The sequence below is a fragment of the Bufo bufo genome, chromosome 9, assembly GCF_905171765.1.
Source record: "Bufo bufo chromosome 9, aBufBuf1.1, whole genome shotgun sequence".
Lineage (NCBI taxonomy): Eukaryota > Metazoa > Chordata > Amphibia > Anura > Bufonidae > Bufo > Bufo bufo.
This window is the reverse complement of record NC_053397.1, coordinates 167,370,691-167,392,256: the sequence shown is the minus strand read 5'-3', so window position 1 is coordinate 167,392,256 and position 21,566 is coordinate 167,370,691. Positions and strand designations below refer to the sequence as shown.

General features: G+C 43.4%; 1 protein-coding gene across 4 annotated transcripts in view; it reads right to left on the bottom strand.

Annotated features, from left to right (window-relative positions):
- GRAP2 (GRB2 related adaptor protein 2) overlaps nt 1-21,141 on the bottom strand; it is a 230,448-nt gene extending 209,307 nt beyond the window's left edge. The window contains exon 1 of one of the 4 annotated variants that reach the window (XM_040408050.1): nt 21,007-21,141. The gene's annotated coding sequence lies outside the window, so the exon portion shown is untranslated. The remainder of the gene's footprint in view (nt 1-21,006) is intronic. The other 3 variants (XM_040408052.1, XM_040408051.1, XM_040408053.1) reach the window with 3 other exon arrangements.
- Between the last annotated feature and the right edge of the window lie 425 nt (nt 21,142-21,566).

Here is a 21,566-nt window from a genome sequence, read left to right as displayed (position 1 = left end):
CGGCGATACCTAATATGTATACTATTTATTTATTTAAATTTTACACAATAAAAGCATTTTGAAAAAAATCATGTTTTAGTGTCTCCATATTCTGCCGTAGTTTTTATTTTAGATTTTTTGGGAGATTGTCTTAGGTAGCATCTCATTTTTTGTGGGATGAGATGACAGTTTGATTGGTACTATTTTGGGGGGCAAATGCCTTTTTGATCGCTTGGTGTTGCACTTTTTGTGATGTAAGGTGACAAAAAAATTATTGTTTTAGCACAGTTTTTATTTTTATTTTTTTCTACGGCGTTCAGGTGAGGCGGTGGATCATATGATATTTTTGTAGAGCCAGAGTCATTACGGATGCGGCAATATCCAATATGTTATTTTTATTTTTCAGTTTTTTTTACAATTTAATGTGTTTTTTTTTTTTACTTGAAACTTTATTTTTTTTTTTATTCTGAAAAACACTTTTTAAAATTTTTTATTTTTTTTTTACTTTTGTCCCACTCTGGAACTTCAACTTCCGGGTTCTGATCCCCTCTGCAATGCATTACAATACAACCTGTATTGTAATGCGTTGGCTGTCATCTTTTATGCTGACAGCCTGCCTGTGAGACCCAGCCTAAGGGCTGGATCTCGCAGGCTTCCGTAGAAGGCAAGCTCCGATGCCTATGGAAGGCATCGGGCTTGTCTTCTCTGCCATCGGGTCCCCACCACTGCAGCGTGGGGAACCGATGGAGATGCGGAGGGCACCCGTACCCTCCGCGATCCCTCTGCATGCCGTGGTCAGCTTTGACTGCGGCATACAAGGGGTTAGCACGTCGCCATCGGTGTCTTCACCGATGCCGGTGTATGCAGCAGGGGCCCGGCTGTCAGTGACTGCCAGGTCCGTGCCACTGATCGGCCCGATCAGCCCGCCATACATGTACAGCGTGGGTCCTTAACGGGTTAAGGGAAGGTCCAGCTCAGTGGAAAAGGCTGGGAAAATGCTTAAAGGTAAAAAAGGAGGGGAGAGACAACAAGATGGATCGATGCTATCCTGCCATAAAAAGCCTACAGACTGAAACAGGATAGGATGTTCTGGAGACTCGCTGTCCATGTGTCACCCGGAGTCAAAGTTAACTAAACAGTGAGTATTATGTGCTGCCATTGAGTGTCCCTACTAGACAGGGTTGCCAATCGTCCTGAAATTTCCAGACAGTCTGTAAAAATAGGCAACTTTTTTCCTGTGTCCGTGAAAAATCAAATAGATGTGTCTGTGATTTTTTTTGAGGCTGGTGGTTAGAGATGAGCGAATCGAAGCTGAAGAAGTCGAATTCGTTCCGAATTTCAGGAAAAATTTGATTCTGAATGAATGCGAATTTCCTCGTGGTTTGTGGTAACTAATCACAATTTTGCCTAACATGGCGGCTAGTCGGCTACAATGGTGGCTAAAATGGCGGCTACACGTGTGAGGACATGGGGCAAGGAACTCTGGGAAGGTGGGATGACCCATAATGCCATGCATGCGGCCAATCAGCAGCCATCCCGTGATGTCACAGCCCTATAAATACGGCGGCCATCTTAGGGTCTGTCATTCACTATCGTACTTTGTTCAGGGACAGACGTGTATGCAAGCGCTAGGGAGAGTGAAAGAAAAACTAATTGTAAAAAAAAAAAAGGGAAGAAGCGATTTACTAGAGCAGGGAAAGGACAGTGAGAGGAATCATTTCACAGGCAGGGAGAGATGTGTGCAGATGCTAGGGAGAGTCATAGGAAAATCCTCATTGTGAAAAAAAAACTATTTACAAGTGAAGGGAAACATTACTTGGGGATCCAGATAGTCTCATAATACTGCTCTGTCATTCCAGCAATCAGTTATTGGGGTACAAGTGCTATGTTGAAAAGCCTTTAGTGGCTTATATCTGTGGAAAAAGATAAATATATACGCAGGTCACTTTTGCTGTTATCTGCGCTGATATCATTTAGTGGCTTATTTCAATACAATACGAGAAAAATAGACGCAGTTCACATTTGGTGTTATTTGCGCTAAAAGCGTTTTTTGCCATATTTCTAGAGAAAAAGAGAAAAATAGACGCAATTCACATTTGGTGTTACAGATGTAGCAGGGTTACCACTCAAGCTCTTAACTCAAATTTCTTAACTCATCGCATTATATTGAGACAAAAGCAATTGAAAGTGTTTGCTTAACTCATTTAGTTTAGATAACACATCTCATAAATCATGAGTGTTAGGCCTCTTTCACATGACCATTTTTTTTTCCGTTCAGGGGCCGTTTTTTGCGTTCCGTATACGGTCCGTATATGGAACCATTCATTTCAATGGTTCCGCAAAATAAAAACAGAATGTACTCCATATGCATTCCGTTTCCGTATTACCGTTTTTCCGTTCCGCTGAAAGATAAAACATGTCCTATTATTGCCCGCAAATCACGTTCCGTGGCTCCATTCAAGTCAATGGGTCCGCAAAAAAAAACTGAACACATACGGAAATGCATCCGTATGTCTTCCGTATCCGTTCCGTTTTTTGCAGAACCATCTATTGAAAATGTTATGTCCAGCCCAATTTTTTCTATGTATTTACTGTATACTGTATATGCCATATGAAAAAATGGAACGGAAAAACGGAATAGAAACTGAAAAAACAACGGAAACAAAAAGCGGAACAACGGATCCGTGAAAAACGGACCACAAAGCACTGAAAAAGTTGTGTGAAAGAGGCCTTAGGCCTTAGACCTCTTTCACACTGCCTCTTTCACACAACCGTATGGCTTTGGCCGAATGCACACGACCGTGTTCCGTGGCCGAGAGCGGTCCGTGGTATGCCGGGCTGGATTCCTGTTCAGAGCAGGAGCGCACAGGGCGTCATTGGTTGCTATGACGCTGTGCGCTTCATGCCACCGCTGCTGTACAGTAATACACTATACCAGTGTATTACTGTACGGCGGCATGAAGCGCATGGCGTCATAGCAACCAATGACCCCATGCGCTCCTGCTCTGAACAGGAATCCAGGCCGGCATACCACAGACCGCTCTCGGCCGCGGAACACGGCCGTGTGCATTCGGCCTTTTTCAGTGTTTTGCGGTCCGTTTTTCACGGATCCGTTATTAAATTTTTTGTTTCCGTTTATGTTCCGTTTTTCCGTATGGCATTTACAGTATACAGTAATTAGGGTCCATTTAAACGTCCGTAATTTGGGTCCGCATTCGTTCAGCAATTTGCGGACCCATTTACTTTTAATGGGGCTGGAACGGATGCGAATCTGCATTTCCAGGATCCGCATCAGCTATTTCAGGATCTGCATCCGTTTTTTCGGGATCCGTTTTTTCGGGATCTGCAATTCCCTACCTGAAAAAAATAGAACATGTCCTATTCTTGTCCGCAATTGCATCTGTGATGTGCAGTCCGCAATTTGTGGATCCGCAAAACTTACATAGAAAAAATTGAGCTGGATATAACATTTTCAAAAGATGGATCCGCAAAAACGGAACGGATACGGAAGACATACGGATGCATTTCTGTATGTGTTTTGTTTTTTGCAGACTCATTGACTTGAATGGAGCCACGGAACGTGATTAGCGGGCAAAAATAGGACATGTTTTATCTTTCAACGGAACGGAAAAATGGAAATATGTAAACGGAATGCATACGGAGTACATTCTGTTTTTTTGCGGAACCATTGAAATGAATGGTTCTGTATACGGACCGTATACGGAACGCAAAAAATGGCCCGTAAACGAAAAAAAACAAAAACTGTCGTGTGAAAGAGGCCTTAACTCTACTACATCCGTATTTGCGCTAAAAGCATTTATTGTCATAATTCTAGAGAAAAAGAGAAAAATATTCGCAGTTCACTTTTTCTGTTATTTACTGTACTTAGAAATTGTTTAGTGACCTATTTTAGTCCAATACAAAAAAATATATACGAGTTCACTTGCTGTTATTTACGCTGAAATCGTTTCGTTGCCAATTTCAAATCCTTTAGTTGCCTATCTCAGTAAAAAAAGAAAAATATATTTGGCGCTTTTAGGCTGGGTTCACACTTGAGCGTTTTACAGCGCGTTCAAACGCGCTGTAAAACGCTCAACACATGAAAAACAATGCTTCCCTATGGCCCTGGTTCTCACTTGAGCGTTTTACAGCGCGTTTGAATGTGCTGAAAAACGCCCTACGCTCAAAAAAGTTCTTGAGCTTCTTTGGGGCGTTTTGTTGCGCGTTTGTGGCCATAGGATTGCATAGGAACACGCAAATATGTTCTTTTCGTTTGTGACCAGAAAAACGCGCGTACGAACGCACGTTTGGCACATAGCAACAGGCAATAAAAGGCCACACCCTAGTGAGAGGCAAATGTCTAGCCTGATCAAGATGCTGTCAATCACTGCTGTCAATCACACAAACGTGCGTAATACGCGCGTTGACTATGGACAAAAACGCGCACAAAAACGCTCATAAAACGCGCGACAAAAACGCGCGTTAAACGCGCATATCAAATACGCTCAAGTGTGAACCCAGCCTTAGGGGTGTTTTAATCTGCTTTTAATTTATTTAGTTCAGCTAAAAGTATGTCAGACAGAGAAGTGCCAGACTCTGCACAGGGGAGTGTCAGAGGCGTAAATGATTCTGGTGCAGGCACAGGTCGCAACAGAGTAAGGCCTCCTGCACACGAACGTGTTCGCCCCGTGACCGTGCTGCGGCCCGCAAAATGCACGAACACCGACCGTGGGGCAGCCGCTGTGGATCGCGGACCCATTCACTTTAATGGGCGATCCGCCCGTCCTGTAAAAAGGTAAGACATGTTCTATCTTTTTGCGGAACGGAAGTAAGGGACAAAACCCTGTTACGTGCTTCCATTCCGCATCTCCGGATTTGCGGAATGCCCACGGAACGAAGCCCATGTATTGCGGATCCGCAAATACGGTCCCCAATACGTCAATGGCCAGTACACGTTTGTGTGCAGGAGGCCTAAGTGGTGTGGCAGCAGGGGTTTCTTCCCGAGGTCTCAAGTCCACATGTCAGCTAGCGGTCATGTCTTGACCAGCAACCCAGCGGTTCTTGATTGGTTGACTGGATCTTCGACTTCGTCGCAAGTGACAGCAGCACCAGCATCCTGAGTCTAGAGTCGCTGATGAGCAGCTTTCTTCACCTGCATTGTGAAGAAACTACTCACCAGCAGCAGCAGGTAGACCTGGAGCAGGACCTGAACCAGCAGGTGGTGCTATACTTTGACAGCACCCTGCCAGCAGTCATAGAAGATCCGCTGTACTATTGTGCAGCCAAACTGGATTTGTGGCCGCAACTGGAGCAGTTTGCCCTGGAAAAGCTGTCCTGCCCGGCCAGTAGTGTGGCATCAGAGCGGGTGTTTAGTGCGGCAGGGGCCATAGCTACCCCAAGAAGAACTCGCCCTGTCACCTGCAGTGTCCCACTCACGTAACCGTAGGCCCTGCAAACGTGCTTTTATCATGTATTAATGTCATGTGATATTCCTGTATTTTGTATTTTATCTCCTGTCATATTCTCCATGTCACAATGTGATTTTATATGCAAAGATCCTTTATACAGGCCTAGTCAGGGTGCACTACACTTGTTTCTCCACTAGATGGAGCAGTGTCAGTGTGTATACACTCACCTAAAGAATTATTAGGAACACCTGTTCTATTTCTCATTAATGCAATTATCTAGTCAACCAATCACATGGCAGTTGCTTCAATGCATTTAGAGGTGTGGTCCTGGTCAAGACAATCTCCTGAACTCCAAACTGAATGTCAGAATGGGAAAGAAAGGTGATTTAAGCAATTTTGAGCATGGCATGGTTGTTGGTGCCAGACGGGCCGGTCTGAGTATTTCACAATCTGCTCAGTTACTGGGATTTTCACGCACAACCATTTCTAGGGTTTACAAAGAATGGTGTGAAAAGGGAAAAACATCCAGTATGCGGCAGTCCTGTGGACAAAAATGCCTTGTGGATGCTAGAGGTCAGAGGAGAATGGGCCGACTGATTCAACTGATAGAAGAGCAACGTTGACTGAAATAACCACTCGTTACAACCGAGGTATGCAGCAAAGCATTTGTGAAGCCACAACACACACAACCTTGAGGCGGATGGGCTACAACAGCAGAAGACCCCACCGGGTACCACTCATCTCCACTACAAATAGGAAAAAGAGGCTACAATTTGCACGAGCTCACCAAAATTGGACTGTTGAAGACTGGAAAAGTGTTGCCTGGTCTGATGAGTCTCGATTTCTGTTGAGACATTCAAATGGTAGAGTCCGAATTTGGCGTAAACAGAATGAGAACATGTAGCCATCCTCTGATGGCTACTTCCAGCAGGATAATGCACCATGTCACAAAGCTCGAATCATTTCAAATTGGTTTCTTGAACATGACAATGAGTTCACTGTACTAAAATGGCCCCCACAGTCACCAGATCTCAACCCAATAGAGCATCTTTGGGATGTGGTGGAACGGGAGCTTCGTGCCCTGGATGTGCATCCCTCAAATCTCCATCAACTGCAAGATGCTATCCTATCAATATGGGCCAACATTTCTAAAGAATGCTATCAGCACCTTGTTGAATCAATGCCACGTAGAATTAAGGCAGTTCTGAAGGCAAAAGGGGGTCCAACACCGTATTAGTATGGTGTTCCTAATAATTCTTTAGGTGAGTGTATAGCTTAGCTCAGACCTAAGTTAGGCTGTGCAGTTGTGTACAGTTCAGTTCAGTTCCTGGTTGAGGTAAATCCAAGTGAGAGTTCAGTTGAAAGCAGTTCTCTCATGAGCCTACAAGAAAGCAACAGCCATGTAGCTGAATGTCTGGAGGGAGGCCCATTCCTAGCCTCTCTACTCTGTCCCTGTCGGCTCCATAGCCCAGGGTTAAGGCCTGCAAGTATTCTACCTAGAGGTGAGCAATCCACTACTATAGATCGCTCTTCGAGGGTGACCAATGTCTAAACTGCATGCAGCAGAGTATTTAAGGAATTATCACGTTTTTTTGCAAGACAAAGGATTAGCAAGATAGTCATAACCTGAGGACTTATTAGGCACCTTTGTAGTAGTTGTAGGAGATAGCTTGAAGCATCTACATCTCCAGTTCAAATCCTGAGGACAGTTAGGCCAACTGTCAGAACAGCATTGGAATAGAAGTTTCAGGATTCAGAAAAGCACCTTTTTATTCAAGGATTAGGATCAGGCCGGAGTTGTTACCAGTGTAAGACTTTCATTATTACCAGCCCAGTCTGAGCAGTAGTTTTCTTATGTATTACAAGAGCCTGTACTTCATTGAGGATTTGCATTTCCCTTTCCCCATATGTATGGAGATTGTGCTTAATGCCGGACTGTATCAAGAGACTGTTTAATGCCTATGGATGTATTGTAATCAAGAGTCATCATCAGTAAAGTGCCATTTGGAGTTTCACCCTGCTTGCCTCAGACTCAGTTCCTCTATTAACACTATAGTAAATGGTTGTACCTCCATACAAAAGGTACTGGCGCCACGACTACAAGGGACATTGCCACTGACACATTAATACAGACCACCAAGGGCACCTCAAACCACCATCTGGCCAGTGTCCCTTACACCAGAGTGTGCCCCAGAGAATCCTTGTGCCATTCTCCTTTTCACTTATGCGAGCCTGCCCAGGGACGACATAACCATGAGTAACCAGAACTTTGTCGAGATGAATCAGGCGTGAATCAGCCAGGATTTCCACTCACCATTGACTGATGCATCAGATTAGATCATCCATCTCCACACCGTCACCGTGCCACTCTGTGGTGTCATGTATTCTGCTGCCATGTCCGCACTATGTCATCATGCCACTCTGTGGCCTCCTGATGCTGCCATCTCCACACTATGTCACTGTGCCACTTTGTAGTCTCCTGATGCTGCCATGTCCACACTATTTCACCTTGCCACTCTATGGTATCATACTGCTGTTGCTGCCATCTCCACAATATGCCACCGTGCCACTTTGTGGCCTCCTGATGCTGCCATCTCCACACTATGTCACCGTGACACTCTGTGGCCTCCTGATGCTTCCGCCACCTCTAGACCCTGTCATTGTGCCACTTTGTGGTCTCCTCATGTTGCTTCAACCTCACCACTATGTCTCCCTATGCGTGTTACTGCAAGGCACAGTGTTCTACACCCATATAAAGGCTCTATGCAGCTCGGAAATTGCGATTCGTCGCGAATATATTCGGATCAAAGCAAATTACTTCGGAAAATTCGGCGAACCAGACAAATAAATTTTTTTTGAAATTCGCTCATTTCTACTGGTGGTACTTAAACTAGGCAGCTCACAATAAATGCTGGTAATGAGTTCTTATCAGTACATTGAGCTATAGACATGTATTTACCAACTTTATCATCCATTATGGTTTTCCAATTTGTCCGTAAAAAATATTGGGTGTCTGTGATTTTGGGATAAGTTGCCCAGAAAAAAGAAAAATTGTCCAATCTGAACCAAGAGGGAAGAGCATTGGGGACCCAGTGGGTCCCCAATGGCAGCAGCTGGGGATTAGTGAGGATGAGTAATGCTACTGTACATATTTCTTTTAAACCCACCTATTTAAAAAACAGTTTATGCCGCAGGAACACCCCACTACAAGGGTTTTCCGAAACTGAAATACGAATGACTTATCTTCTGGATAGGTCATCAGTATCTGATCAGTTGGGGTCTGACACCCGGGACCCCTCCCGATCAGCTGTTTGAGAAGGCACCGGCGCTGTGAGCGCCACTCCCTTCTCTCTTCTCACCATGTACAGCGCCGTACATAGTATAGTGGCTGTGCTTAGTATCGCAGCTCAGCCCCAATCAATTCTATAGAGCTGAGCCTAGTCTACATGACCGATAAACGTGCCATCACATGGCCTAGGGAAAAGATACTGCAAGCACCACCTTCTCAAACAGCTGATCGGCTGAAATCCTGGGCGTCGGATCCCCGCCATAACATACTGATGACTAGAGATAAGCATAGTTTTAGAAATTTTGATTTGGCTGCTTCGCGAATGTTACAAAAAAAATTTGCTTCGTAATGAATTACTTTGTCACGAAGAAAATTTTTTTGCAAGTAGCGGGTGCAATGACGATAGCGCCGCCCTCCATCATTGTACCCCTGAGATGCCGCGTTCATACATGTAAAAACTGAGTGTAAAAACTGTATAAAATTAACATTACATTTTTTTTTATCAAACTTACCACCTCCATTTGCTTGCGACGGGCCGACGGCAGCCATCTTGCTTGAAGATCTGGTGCGAAATCTTGAGCGGCCCGAGATGACGTAGTCACGCCTGTCGGCGTAGTGACGTCATACGTTACGGCGCATGGGATTTCGGCCGAGATCTTCAATCAAGATACCGGCAGCCAGCCAGTCGCGAGCAAATGGAGGAGGTAAGTATGATTTGTTTTTGTTTTTTTTACACTATTTCAGGTTAAATAGATTCGCTACCACGAAGCACGAGGAAATTCGGCTTTGCGGCGAATCTAATTTATTAAAAAATTTGGATCGTATGGGTTCGATTCACTCATATCTACTAATGACCTATCCAGAGGAGAGGTCATCAGTATTTAAATCTCGGAAAACCTTGGGGGAAAATGCACTTCGAATGTGAGACAATAAGCTAGAGGATGTACAGTAGATGGGGACTAGCTGGAGAACACAAATGTGCATCTTTTACAGTCAGAAATGAAGAATCTCATTTATCTGAAGCCGCCCCTCAGATTTCACACAGTTTAGAAGGACCTAAATGTTAAATCAGTTGGCTGAATGGATTTCTCATTACTGCTGTTTTACATAGGAACTGACGAGCAGTTATGTGAATGCAGCGGAGTGCAATAATCAGCAATCTGCATAGCATAGCTCATCCTCCTGCCTGGATCTGGGGCTTGTAGCTCTCCCCTCCCCCTCTGTTCTTTCAGACGTTTCACACCAGATTCTTCAGATTTGTACAGTATTGTCAATTTTCCAGCTACAGTATGTAATACAGAGAATGGGATGCCTCCAAATATTAACTTAAAAACATTTGGGAAAGCTGCCAACTGATTAAATAGTCGTGTATACCATATGGTGCCAAATAATCATGGCTTTAGAGGAAACGTCTAATGATAATTATAGACAGCACTGACATTGAAACCCTTTATGTTGTATACAGTCTAGCCTTTCAGAGCTTACTCGCAGAAAAATAAAAACAGGTATTTAATGGAAAGCTGCAGGTTGCTGTATGTGAATAAAAGCTGCAACTAAGTGCTTATGCCCGCGGCCTTTGCTGTTTCGTGGCCTGCAAAATACAGATACAAGCCATGTGCATCCTGTACTGTCCACGAGCCCGATTGGGGAAAAAAAGTCAGATGTGTGCTATCGGCATCCGTAAGGCCATTCAGCAAATGCTCTATAATTTGCTGAATGGCCTTACGGATGCCGATAGCACACATCTGACTTTTTTTCCCCCAATTGTGCCCCATTTGAAATTTTGTTTCCACCATCTCAATACATTGTAGGCCACAGTAGATAGTGCCATTAGAAAGTACAACCTGTTAAGTATAAAACAAGCCCTCATACAGCTACTTTATATGAATGGGAAAAATAAAAAAAAGTTATGGTTCTGGGAAGGTCAAGAGTAAAAAAATTAAATTAAGCAAAAACAGAAGATCGCAAGGTCCTGAAAGGGTTCATATACCCACTTAAAGGGGTTTTGATTTTATTGATCCTCAGGATCCATTATCAACAAGTGTATTTTTGGTGGGGGTCCAACAGCTGGGACTGATCATGAGAACAGGGGTTCTGCATCCACTATGTATTAGCATGCACACTACTGTTCCATTCATCTCTATGGGGCTGTTGAAGCTCAGTTATATTTGGCAGTCCAATACAGATGAATAGAGCAGCAGTGCACATTATTGAATGCCGTTCCATTCATATAGGAGGGGGTCCCTTATTCTCAGCTGTTGCACCCTCACTGATCAGACACACATACGTTAAAGGGGTTTGTCCAAGTTCAATTAAAACTCTTCCAGCAACAATACATTTACTAAAATAACGGAAGAATTCAAGCTCACCATTTTTTTCCTCTGCTGCTGGCTGCACTATGCTCTCATCCTATCCGCTGGTGTTTGTTTACCTGGGTACAGTGGTTAAGTCCCATACAAACGATGTCATCGCTGCAGCCAGTCACTGGCTCTATACTGCTAAGGCCAAAGATTGACTAAATGGTGACGTGGTGTGTATAGGACGTTACCGCTGCAGCCAGGAGATGACGTCATCACGGTAGGACTGGAGTGTAACAGTGGATGTGTAGTTCCCCAGACCTGGAGGTACTACAATTGTAAATAGTTTTGTATTAAAATGTTATGTATTTTTATTGTATGCTTCTGCTTCTATGCATTTGTTCCAGCAAGAAACGGCTAATCATCCTGTTCCTCCCCTCTTGGTAGGAGTGGGCTGGTCCTACTTCGTGCCAAGAGGGGGAGTTCTTTGCCAGAGACAGAGGGGAAAGGAAGCACACTGCAGAGCTCCTGCCTCCCAATAGAATTCTCCAGAGAGATCACTCTCAAGTAAGTGAACTGCTACAGCAGCATTAAAGACGCTGCTGAAAGGTGATGGTCTACAGCAAAGACACCCATCACTCAGAACACTACTAGGCAGTAACACCTAAGTGCTGAATTTCCACCATCCAACCTGCCTCTATAATCCTTATTGGTGCTAGAGTTTTGCACTTGAAATCTGGCGCTACTGAATGTATTTGAAGTTTTGTGTTGCACTTTTTGGGCTTTGTTACGTTGAATTCTGGTCTAATTTTTCAGTACTATATTTCCCCGGGAAGCAAAGGCCTGAGGGAGAGCACTATGACATAGCACTTCATCAGGGCCACTACCACTCCCTTCCTCCACACCCGCTTTTCCAAGGCTCGTGGCAGATATGGCAGGGGAGAAAATTGTATCACTTTTGTTATTTTAGTACATTTACTGTTGATGGGTGATTTTGAATTGAACTTGGAAAGCCCCTTTATGTCACAACCTCATTCAAGTATTTAAACTATATTTATTTTAGCAAATTATATTTAAATATACATTAGGGTACTTTCACACTAGCGTTATTCTTTTCCGGCATTGAGTTCCGTAGGGGCTCTATACCGGAAAAGAACTGAGCAGTTTTATCCTAATGCATTCTGAATGGAGAGCAATCCGTTCAGGATGCATCAGGATGTCTTCAGTTAAGTCTTTTTGCCTTTTCAGGACGGAGATAATACCGCAGCATGCTACGGTTTTATCTCCGTCCAAAATTCTGGAACACTTGCCGGAATTCCGGATCCGGCATTTTTTCCCATTGAAATGCATTAATGCTGGATCCGTCCCCCAAGTGTTCCGGCAAAACGGATCGGCATTGCGGTCTGCGCATGCTCAGACCGCCAAAAAAAATGTGGAAAAAAATGAATGCCGGATGACGCCGGAGAGACGGATCCGGCATTTCAATGAATTTGTCATACGGATCAGGATCTGATCCGTCTGACAAATGCCATCAGTTTGCCATACGTTTTGATTGATCCGGCAGGCAGTTCCGGCGACGGAACTGCCTGCCGGAATCCTCTGCCGCAAGTGTGAAAGTACCCCAAGTTAACCTTACAATCTTTGAATCCACTGAAAAAATAGGGATATAACTTATTGACAAGAGCAATTGTAACACCCAGTTGCCAACTTAGTCATACAATTCTAGGTGGAATTACAGAGGAACATCCCAACATAGAGTTTGAGAAAAGATGACCCAGAATCTTATTTCATGGAGAGTATACTGTAAGTAGGTAATAAAGCAGGCATGCGAAGAGAGCTGACAAATCCCCTTTAAATTGCAGCACAGTCCCTCAAAGTTTGATGACTGGTTATAGGGACTACAAGTTTGAGTGTCAGGAGGTTTTCTGAGATTTTTATACTGATGATCTATCTTCTGGATAGGTCATCAGTATCTGATCTGTGGGAGTCTGACACCCAGGACCCCGCCGATCAGCTGTTCGAGAAGGCAGCAGCTCAGCTTTTCGTAGCATTTAGCACAAAATGCTCACTACACCCTTTGGTGAATAATGTGTGTAATGGGTGTGGTTTCTAAAATGTGTTAACTTCATTTTTTAACCTCAGAGCCTCTGCAGTTGCCGACTACTGCTGTATAAATGACCAAACTAAGCCTCAAATGCACATGGTGCTCTTTCTCTTTTGAACCCTGCAAACAGGGGCGGACTGGGCCGGGGGGCAGGGGGGCAATAGCCCCCCCGGGCCTCTTTGTTGCCTCACTGTCCCAGCCGGCATCAGACTGTCACTAAGGGCACTGCCTCCGCCGCCACCACTGTTACTAATACTACTTACCTGCGGCTGCGGACTGCGGAGGGAGATGGGGAGGCGTGTTGCCGGCAGCCTATCAGAGAGGCCGCCGGACCGGCGCGGGCGGCGCGATTATGTCATCGCGCCGCCTGACTGAGCCGCTGCGCTGCCGTAAAGACATCAGCAGCGCTGGAGGCGGGACGGGAGTGATTCAGTGAAGGTGCTCAAGGAGGTAAGTATAAGTCTGACTGACTCAATTTTATTAATTTTTTTCATTTCTGTCACTGATAGGGGGCCCTGTCTGGCTACTGGCACATTATAGGGGGGCCCCTATCTGGCTACTGGCACATTATAGGGGGGCCCTATCTGGCTACTGGCACATTATAGGGGGGGGCCCTATCGGGCTACTGGCACATTATAGGGGGGCCCTCTCTGGCTACTGGCACATTATAATGAGGGGCCTATGGCTATTGGCACATTATAGGGGGGCTATATCTGGCTACTGGCACATTATGGGGGGGGCCCTATCTGGCTACTAGCACACTATAGAGGGGGGGCCTATGGCTACTGGCACATTATAGGGGGGCCTATAGCTACTGGCACATTATAGTGGGGCCTATTGACTACTGGCACATTATATAGGGGCCTATTGGCTACTGGCACATTATAGGGGGGCCTATTGGCTACTGGCACATTATAGGGGGGCCTATTGGCTACTGGCACATTATGGGGGGGCCTATTGGCTACTGGCACATTATAGGGGGACCCTATCTGGCTACTGGCACATTATAGTGGGGCCCTATCTGGCTACTGGCACATTATTGGGAGGGGGGCCTATCTGGCTACTGGCACATTATAGGGGGACCCTATCTGGCTACTGGCACATTATAGGGGGGCCCTATCTGGCTACTGGCACATTATAGGGGGGCCCTATCTGGCTACTGGCACATTATAGGGGGGCCCTCTCTCGCTACTGGCACATTATAGTGGGGGCCTATGGCTACTGGCACATTATAGGGGGGCCCTATCTGGCTACTGGCACATTATAGGGGGGCCCTATGGCTACTGGCACATTATAGGGGGGAGGCTATGGCTACTGGCACATTATAGGGGGACTATGGGGACATTAGCTCAACTGGGGACATTACAAGGGGGTATTTTTTGCACTGTGTATTATAAGGAGAATTATTACTCCCCCATAGTCTGAGCCCCCTAGTAGCAGCACCAGCCTCTCCCTGCTGTGCTATCCCTCTGCCTCTTCTCCAAATCCTTATTATGAAATTTTTCTCATTAGGATAAAACACATCAGCTCCGCCGAGCCCCGGCCAAAGTGTGGAGGTGTCCGAGATCCCCAAGGTCAAGCCAAGTAATTGTAAGTTTTCATATGAAATATGTTTATGTTATACACACTATAGCATATACCGTGCCCCCCCACAATATACAGTTTCTTCTGCAAAAGTCGTCAAGTGTCATGGGGGGGGGGGGGGGGGGGCACACACGGATGCAACACTGTATCAGCCAGAAAATGACACTTTCGGCATTATACCAAAAATGTCATTTTAGGCTGATATGTTTCGGTGGCCGATATATCGGAGCATCCCTAGTTTATTTTGTTTTCCTGGTGTTGTAATTTACATGGCTGACGAAGTGGCAAGGGGGGGTCAGGAGGAGGCAGGGGAAATGGGAAAGCAGGAGGGGGGCTCAGTGGGCCTCTGGGTGTTACTTGCCCCCTGGGCCAAAAGTTGCCAGTCAGCCCCTGCCCTGCAATGTGCCTAAACAGCAGTTTACAACCACATATAAGTGTTGCTGTAGTCAGGAGGAAATGTCTAACAAATTGTGGGTTGCTTTTTCTCCTGTTATTCCTTGTGAAAATGAAAGCAACTTTTTATTGGACAAAAAAAAATATTTCATTTTCACAAACAAGTGTTTCTCAATTCTATGAAATGCCTGTGGGGTCAAAGCACTCACTATACCCCTCAATACATTTATTGAGGGGTGTAGTTTCCAAAATGGGATCATTTTGGGGGAGTTTCCACTGCAATGGTAAATCTAGGTCTCTTTAAATGCAACATGGTGTTCCAGAACCATTCCAGCAAAATCTGTGCTCTAAAAACCATATGGCGCTCCTTCTCTTCTGAGCCCTGCAGTGTGCCCAAACAGCAGTTCTTATGACCACATATGGGGTATTGACATGTTCAGAAGAAAATGGGTAACAAATTGTGGGGTACTTTTTCTTTTACCCCTTGTGAAAATGAAAAATGTGCGGCTTATACAACATTTTTTGGAAGAAATGACATTTTTCATTTTGACAACCAAGTGTTTCTAAATTCTATGAAAAATGCCTGTGTACAATCTGTATACAGTACAACCCCCAATAAATTCCTTAAGGGGCATAGTTTCCAAAATGATGTTACTTTTTTGGGTTTTCTAATGTAGGGGTACCTCGGGGTCTCTTCAAATGTAACTTGGCAACAAAAAACCATTCCAAAAACCATATGGCACTCCTTCCTTTCCTCCCTCCTTCCCTAGTAGTGTGCCCATACAGCAGTTAAGGAGCATAAATAAGGTGTTTCTGTAAACTGCAGAATCAGGGTAATAAATATTTTAGTTTGTTTTGCTCTTAACCCTTGCTGTGTTACAAGGAAAACATGGATTAAAATAAAAAATATGCAAAAAAAGTAATTTTTTTTTACATGTCATCTCCATATTTCTTTGATTGTTGTGGAACACCTAAAGAGTTGACAACGTAAAATCAGTTTTGAATAATTTGAGGGGTGTATTTTCTAAAATGGGCTCATTTATGGGTGGTTTCTGTTACTTAAAAGGCATCTGTCAGCAGATTTGTACCTATGACACTGGCTGACCTGTTACATGTGCGCTTGGCAGCTGAAGGCATCTTTGTTGGTCCCATGTTCTCATATGCCTGCAATGCTGAGAAAAATTATGTTTTAATGTATGCAAATGAGTCTCTAGGAGACTCAGAGGCTCTGCTCTTTCTGCAAGTGTTGCTTTCTCTACACTTTGACAAGGCCAGGCAATGAAAATGTCATCACACCTGGCCCTGTCAATTACAGCGCAGAGGGTGCGGCAGTTGCAGAGAGAGCAGAGCGTCTAGGTGTAATGGCAATGCCCCTGTTGTTCCTAGATGCTCATTTGCATATATTAAAACTTCATTTTTCTCATCAATGTGGAGAAAACATGGGACCAACATAGATGCCTTCAGCTGCCAAGCACACATGCAACAGGTCAGCCAGTTTCATAGGTACAAATCTGTGTGACAGATGCCCATTAAGTAGAATGGAACGTGACTTCATTAACATTTTATATTAAGATTACCATTTAGATAAATTAGGTTCTATCTGTCTGTCTGTCTGTGTAGTTATCTCTGTTTATCGATCTAGAAATGGAAAGGAAAAAAAGCCAGCAGCACTCCAGATGATGAAGAAAACGTGTGGTTTATTGACCCAAAAATGAAGCGACGTTTCAACAGCTCATTGCTTTCTTTATCAAGCCTACTGATACTGTTTATCGATCTATCTCTATATCTATCATCTATGTATGCCAAAAACATAAGAACACCTGCTGCACTGCATATAATATCGTAATCAGATGCATACACGTTTCACAGGAAATTGTGGTTAATATCACAGATCCAGGTGTCTGATTACTTAGTGTTTCACATTCCATTAATCATTTCTATGATATTACCAGATCTTTACATGTAGTCATCAAAAATGGAACAAACACCTTCTAAGTAAATAAAATTACAAACTACACATTCCTAACCATTCAGCCTCTAGAAAATTGAGTGAATGTTCGACAATTACGAATGAGTTTTGAATGTGTTTTACCAGACAACTACTTTTACAGATTTGGCCTGCATGTGTCCAAGCCATGTCCACCCATGGCAGTCAATGACCACTGTCCGTTGGCTTGTCTGCATGTGGCCTCCACAATATCCAGGAATTTTCCAAAACAATATGACACTTATACCACAAGACCTATCACAAGGAATTCTTTTGGCCAGCAGCCATAATACATACAAGGAAATTACCAAAAATATTTTGAGACTGTTAACTGAATGTTCAGCCCCGACCACATTTTTTTTAACGTATACTAGATCCAACTATCTCTGCCAACTTCTTTATTTCTTAACCCCTTTACGCACCATGACATGTTGTACAAAGAATTATATGGAGTGAAAGTACTTCCCCCACCACTTCAAACGATTACTACACAGCGATAGCACAGGACACAAGAGCTGTGCCACTCCAAAAAGGGGCACTGTATTCGGATTAATGATTTTCCCGTCTGAGTGCTGTCTCGGTTTAGAACGGACAGCATCTGGACTGGCCACTGACCCCATTAAATTCGTTATGAGTGATTTTTTGCATGGACTATTGCTTTAGTGTATTTGAAGAAGACGAAGCTATAAGAACACTGCACTGCTGATACTATGGAGACAGCATGCAGGCAAATAATGAAGTGGCACCTCAGATACTTCAAACAGCACTCCTCTCCCAAATTCGCCAAAGTCAAATGACTATAAACTTGGATTTGGATGCATCTGGAATTTTTACAAAATTTGTGTTGGATCCAATTAGTTTAAAATTGATTCCCTCATCTCTATTAATGATTTTATTAAATGCTGGGCCCCTTCACAAAATAACGTTGAGATTTTGAATTATGCACTGGATTTTCCCTTATTCCCGTAGACAGCCCTGTGCTAAAGGGCACCTGGGTTGGAGCTTGATTACTGGTAATGTAGTGGGAGTTGGTACGGTAGTCTGAAATCACAAATTACACACAATTTAGGAAATGATAATGAAGAATTTTGTGAGTGTGAAACTATGGGAAAAGAGATGATCACAGGTTTTACAGTTTAAATTGCTCATAGATTATATATTCATTTCTGTTGATCGAAGCAAACCTGACAAAGTGGAATTCGATACGAATTTCAGGATAAATTTGCCGAATTTCCTCGTGCTTCATGGTAGCGAATCAATTTTTTACACAAAATAGTTTAAAAAACACTAAAAAATCATACTTTCCTCGCCATTTGCTCACAACAGGCCGGCCGCACCCATCTTGATTGAAGATCTCACACGAAATCCCGTGCACGGTGACATGTAACATCACCACACCGACTGGCATGATGACGCAAGATTTCGTGCCTGATCTTCAATCAAGATTGCGTCGCAAGCAAATGGAAGTGAGTATGCTTTAATTAATTGTTCTGTTAATTTTACACTGTGTTCTGTATGATCGCACATCTGAGGGGTTCAATGACGGAGGGTGGCGCAATCGCAACTCCCTGTCATTGCACCCACTACTTACAAAGAAGTGTGCTTTGTGACGAAGTAATAGAATTTTCCAATACTTCGCTCATATCTAATATTCACTGTTTGTGGGTGTCACTCCCTGATGTCTTCTCATGGGCGAGGTTGCACTTGTCACGTTATGAGACGGAGGCTCTCTATTCCCCCACTCTGTCTTTGGCACCTTAGTGGTGTATTTCTGGCCATTTGGTAATCTTTGAATATTGCAGGAGAACCCTGCTCTCCCCATCATTAAGAATCTAATTTGATGGGTTCTTTTATATTTTAGTTCATTTATTTTATTGCCTTCCCCCTCTTTTGTCACTTCCAACATCCAACATGGTGGCTGATGGTATTTGGAACCCATTGCGCCTGTTCTTTTCCCCCCCCTGCATAATGGAAACGGAACGGATCCATTTTGCAGCCCATAGACTTCTATTATGATGGAATGAATAACGGAATGCCTCTAAAGGCATTCCGTTATGCATTTCGTCAATAGAATTGGGTTATGGTCCTTGGTAACGGAAATCCATAACGCAATTCACCTTTTACCAGTAAACGAAGAGTGAACGAATTTCAAAATATGAAATCCGCTCATCTCTAATCACCGCATCCAAAAACATCCAAATATAAATACATTTTTCCTGTTCAGTATATGCTGAAATGGAAAAAAAGCCTCACGAATCACCATTTTTGGTCACCTTGCCTCCCAAAAAAACTTAACTAAAATGGTATTATTAAAAACTACATTCCCCCCACCCCCACAAAAAACAAGCACTTAAACAATACTATAGACAGATACAAAAAAAAAAGCTATGGCTGTCAGAATATGATGATGACAAAAAGTTTTTTTCAAAGAATTTTATTTAAAATAATTGTAAAACATAATAAAAACTATATAATGTGTTATTGCTGTAACTGTACTGGCCCACAGAATAAGGTTGTCATGTCATTTTTAGCAGACAGTAAATGTCTTAAAAGCAAAACTCAAAAAGCCTAGGCGGAATTGCCATTTTTTTTCCATTTTCACCGCACAAAGAATTTTGTCGCTATTTTCCAATACAAACTACAGTAAAATAAACAATACCATTAAAAAAATACAACTTGTCCCACAAACAAACAGGCCTCATACGGCCCTGTGAACAGAAAACGAAAAAAAAAAAATTATGGCTATCAGAAGGCGGTGAAGAAAAAACAAAAATGAGAAAATAAATTTAGGCTGTGTCCTGAAAGGGTTTATTTCTGTGCCACAGTTCAATTTATGCTTTTTTTTCCCTTTGTATTTCTTTTTGCAGTGTGTGAATGAGATTTCTTAAAATATTATATACATTGCTGGTACTATACAATGCTGCAGACTTATCACCAAAAAAATCCATCGCATGTGGCAAATCTGCCACATGTGAACATACCCTCAAGGGTATATATTACTATGCGTCAGTGTTGTTGCTGAAATTTCTGCCCCTGTCCCATTCATCTTAATGAGGCTTACAGAACTCTATGGGGGAGATTTGTCAAACTGGTGTAAAGTAGAAGCGGCTTATTCACCCATATCAACCAATCAGATTCAATTTTTCATTTATCAAAAGGTGGAATCTGATTGGTTGCTATGGACAACTAAGCCGGTTCTACTTTACACCAGTTTGATAAATCTCCCCCTATGTGCTTACCGATGAAACAACTCTACTCAGCTGTACGGATGGGAATTTCTACTGCGGAAATCTCTGCAACAAATCTGCCGCGTCTGAACATATCAAAATGCCAGCAGTCGGGTTTCTACATGCAGTTTTGGAAGGCAAAATCTGGATTACAATAGGAGAGAAAATGTACTGGGCTGATGCGACTTCTCCTCATTTTTGAATTCACTCCTGGTTTTAGCTTCCATAACTGCACCAGGAAACCTGACTGTGTGGTCGCACCCAAAATAAAAAATGGAATGTACTCTTCCAAGTCACTCATCGTTCCTCTGAAAATTCACCGGCCTGCGTCGTCCTCCCCAGTTTCAGCTTCATCTATTGTTGCAATTAGAAGTTCCCCACAATGGTCAGATTATCAGCCCACAATGAAATATATATCGTATATTATTTCTGGAGCATTGTGGGTACAGATTGTGGGATTTTATAACTGCTACAGCAATCCAAATCTGAAACGTCCTATCGAAAAAACATATACACTGGCTATGACTTTATAGGCACTTTATGTGCAGGGTGAATTCTTCTGTTCATTGTGATTATCAGTCTATGAAATATTCGCCATTCACAATGCCCATCACCCATTTTGCTATGTAAACAGCCAGCAGCGAGATGTATGTTCCCCATTCAGCTCTCACCTTGACAGGAGCTGAAACTTTAACCTCCTCCCCAGTGTAAATCAGCAATGTAAGATTTCCAACTTACCTTTACCTTATATCTTCTGCATTAAATCCGAGACCGATGCTCTAAAGTCAGTTCTGTCTTATAAAAGTGTAACTTCGAGTTCCACTAAGGTTCCTCTGTGTAACATTCCCCATGATGCCCCAATCAGAAGTCGTTTAAACCACACAGGAAATCTCACAGCACCAAGTGGTTAGAGAAGAAATACAAAAGTTAGCACTTTTTCTGTCCTTCCGTAATCCCCAGACACAAACTGCAATGACAGCAACATATTCGGAGCGCTGAGCTACTTGCTAGAATTTTTTATTTATTTTTTACATAGGATATGTATACATAAGAAAAAAACTAAATTCTTTGTTAAAATAACATTTTAATTCAATTTAAGGCCTCATGCACACGGCCATTGTGCCGCTGTTCCATGCATTGGGGACCAACATGTTCTATATTTTGCGGTGCGGAGGCACGGACAGAAACACCACGGAAGCACTCCGTAGTGCTTCCATGCCTCTGTTTTGCACCGCAGGTCTGGATTGCAGACCCATTCAAGTGAATGGGTCCGCATTCGTGATGCAGGGAGCACATGG